This window comes from Hipposideros armiger, unplaced genomic scaffold (genome assembly GCF_001890085.2).
Source record: "Hipposideros armiger isolate ML-2016 unplaced genomic scaffold, ASM189008v1 scaffold_123, whole genome shotgun sequence".
Lineage (NCBI taxonomy): Eukaryota > Metazoa > Chordata > Mammalia > Chiroptera > Hipposideridae > Hipposideros > Hipposideros armiger.
Genome location: NW_017731473.1, coordinates 1,500,503 through 1,504,474, shown reverse-complemented (window position 1 = coordinate 1,504,474; position 3,972 = coordinate 1,500,503).

Here is a 3,972-nt window from a genome sequence, read left to right as displayed (position 1 = left end):
TCCCTCCTCTCAGTCCACCATCAGAATGAATCGAAATCCTACCCAACAGAAAGATGCTGATTTAGAGGTATTGGAGTTCAGCTGTGGCTGCAAACGGACAGACGATGCTCTGGGTCCCGAGGGACAAAGAAGAGCATTTGAAAACTTGGTCCTCACCGCCTTGCACTGACTGCCTGGCAGTAGAGCTGTGTCAGCCCTCGGAGAGACCCCTCCCACTCACCCTCCTCCAGCTGGCCTATTAAGCTGCTCCTCTGTCGCTAGGGTTGAGGCAGGCTGTCACCAGGTAGCCTGGGAAATGGTATTTATAGATCGCAGTCCCTCCTACCCCTGGTCCCCAGCCTCTCCCTGTGCACTTGTCGGTGAGCTCCAATTATCTGTGAATGGAGGAGAGGGATCCTGGCAGGTCCAGAGGAAGCGAGGAATGTGATAATAGGCCCTTCACATGCTCAGACTTTCAGTAATTTTCCATTATTCCAATTTATCGCCCTTCTGTGGCCTGCTTCCTTCTTCCTGTTTGCCTCATTGTGATAATTTTTACATTATGGTACGTCGCAGGAAGTGCGCCCGTGCTGGAGTTAGAGATCCTGGTATCTGAATGTGGAGTAACCTCAGACAGGTGTTCTCGCTGTCTTCACCTGCAATGCAGATGGGTGGTTATACATGCTGAGGGGTGGGGTGGAGTGGGGCGGAGCCTCCAGCATAATGCCTGGTATACAGTGTTGCTCAATAGTTGTAAGCACTGATTGCCTTGGCCGGTTTAGGGTGCTGCCTGCTATTGAGCAGTGCAGGGTTTCTGAATATCAATGATCTCTACAAGAGCACTGGCTGGAGATGGAGAAGGTATAGGAGATTGATCTGATTCAGGCGGAGTCCTCATTGTTGGAAGTTGGTGGGTGTTAAAAACAAACACATAAAAAAAAAACCTGTAATGAGCTTGTTTTTCTGGCTTTACTCTTCTGGAAAGTATTAAAAAGCAAAGGAAAGTTCACTGACCTTGGGAATGAGGCTTCCCCTCTCTGCACCCTCCCCCTCACCTCACCGCCTCTCCAGAAAAGGACGACTTGCCATTAAATGGCCCATCCAGTGTCCACATTCCCTGAATCTGTGAGTTATGACAATTGAAAGCTTGGCTGAAAAAGCTCTTTGCTTCTGTCCTACGCGCTCCAATTTCACTCCATCACATTCTGTCTCTCCATTTGCCTCCTCCTGCATTGCCTGGTCTGCTCACACAGGCCAGGCTCTTTCGCTTCCCCCGCCGTCTCCGACAGCATGTTTTTCTCTCCTCTCTTACCACCCTGGCCCAGGCTCCACCGCTCTCCGTTTCTCTCTTTCCTCTTTCCCTGGGCCTCTGCTCCCTGCCCCCACCCCCTGCAGTCCTCTCGCTGTAGCATTAATGCCTTCTTTGATACAGCCCAGAACCTCATGATTATTCTGAGGTCAGGAGATGCAGGTGCCATGCAGCTTGCTAACGCGCCTCAGAGGGCCTCTGTCCCCGGTCCCTCCTGCTCGACAGGGCTGGAATCCTAATGTGCCACTAGCCCCTTTGCTTGTTGCAGCGTCACCAGGAACTTTCATCTTTTTATTTCCCCCACGGAGGATTCTGAGAGTTCAGCCACAATGAAGCATTGATTCGAGGAGTGGGGGCTGTGGTCCTGACAAAGGACCCCAAAGATGAGACACGAGAAAGGGGGCGCTCTGCGGGGTCATAGAATGCCTTGCAGATGGGAACAGAGGAGCTCTAAATGGGGTACTGTCCTGTCACTTGGAGAGGGAGTGACAGGGGCAAGTGTGGGCCATTTGAAAGAGGCATTTTGAAATGACGCTGTCGTCAGATGGAACCGCGCAATCAGAGACGTGTGGCGGGTCCCGGCAGCTCACAAAAATATCAGATGACTCATAGCCAATATTCAGTCAATGTTCTCGTTTGGAAGGTGGGAGCCGCATAGCTCATTACTATTCCAGCTCCGTTTCCTGAAGGCTGGGCCTGCTGCTGTTCTCCAGGCTGTAATAGGATTGGTCTCACGCAGCAGAGACTGGTGGGGAGGAGGTGGGAGGCTGGAGCTGTGTGGGTGGACGGTATCGAAAACTAATACTGCAGTCCAGAGGGGAGAAGAGGAGTTGGGTTTTCTTATTGAAAAAGAAGAAGAAAAATATTAATTTTGTTCGTGCATTCGTTCCGCAAACATTCATTCGTTCAGCAAACACTAACATGGAGCCAGGCTCTGGGCTAGATGCTCAGAGAAGACTGACATTTCCCCCTCTGTAGCCTTAGAGCCTGGAGGGGAAACTGACAAGAAAACCAGGGGGGTTCAATACAATGTTTTGAATTTTGTGAGGGAGGTTTTATTGCCAGGGGCTGGATGGTTCTGTGGATTTAAAAGGCAGGACAGTTTCAAGGAGCACACTAATTATTCCTCCATTTTCTCTCAGCTGATAAGCAACTCATTTAAAGCAAAGCATCCTGGGAAGCAGTTTCAACAGTATCCATTTTCAAATGTCCCATATGACAAAACGGTTTTCTTCCAACTCCAGAGAGATAGTGAAATCCCTGAGAGTAGCTCAATACCTTCAAAGGAATAGCTTATTCTCTGGGATAAGAGTACTTATTATTATTATTACCTTTCCAATAATTGTTCTATGCTGGGCTCTGTGCTAAATGCTTTAAATATATTATCTCACTCAATCCTCTCACACACCACATAAAATGGGCTTTATTATTCTCATTTTAGATACGGACACTGAGGCTGAGAGACAAAGGGACTTGTTCCTGGTTACAGGACTTAGCTCTTTGACTGAACTCAGGTCCACTTGGGCCGACACACACGCTTTTCAACATTAGGCTCTTTCGCGTGCCTTGCTGTTCTTGGGCTGGGCCACGTGGCTTGACGGTGGACATGACAGAATAGATGGACTGCTAACACCTCCTACCACAGGCCGTACAATGGAAAAGGGCTTCTGTTCCCGGCGTCCTAATGTGGGGACCGTGAACCACTGCCACCATCATCATCGTGACCGTCAACATTACCACAGCGCATTACAGCCTTCAGAAAGGCTTTCTTGACTCTCGCTTGACATTTAATGAAAAAAGCCAGAGCCATGAGCCAGGAGACTGCTCTCCTCACACACTTGCTTAGCTTTTAGTCCATCATTTCACCTCTGAACTTCTATTGCTGTGTCTATAAAATGGAGCTGACAGCCCCTTTGCAGGAATAACAAGAGCTAACTTTTATCGAGCCCTTAATAACTACCAAGTCTGGGGCTAAGCTTTCACATAAAAATTCATGTAATCCTCACGACAGCCCTGTGTGGTAGGGATGATTAGGAAGGTGAAGGAAACTGCCCAGCTTTACCTCAGCTTGTATGTGCAGGAGCCAGGATTTTAAGCAATCTCTGACTGACCTGAAGTCCAAAGCTATTTTCAGGGTGTTGCTGTGAGGCTCAAGTGAGAAAATGGGAGTGAATGTGCCCTTACAGGGTAAAAAGTGCTAGACACGTGTAAGGGATTATTCGTAGTGTGGAAGACAGCCAAGAGGTGACTTGCACAAAAAGTGAGGCAAGCTGAGAGGCCGCTAAGCTGACTGCCTTACATCTTTTTACCTATTCTTCTGTTTCTTCTTATCTGATCGAGTATCTGTCTTACTTGGAATGGTTCCGTGGAGGGAATCTGCGGACAGGCTTGGCTATTGTTTATAAAGGTGTTGGGGGCCGTGGGGAGGGGGATTAGAGATACATGTTGTGATGGGAAGTCCATTAAATTGAGAGTTTGGAGCTCTGGAAAAGGGGGGGGTAATAACGTCTTTCCTCCATGATTTGAACAGCCACTGTCAGGATCATGTAAGATCATCAACATGAAAGCATTACTCGGCCTCTAGAGTAATATAATGCATAAACTGTTTTTGTTGAAGTTGTTGTATGTTTTATAACCTTGTGGGAGGCTCTAAGAAAGTTGAAACATCTGATGCAGGTTAAAGG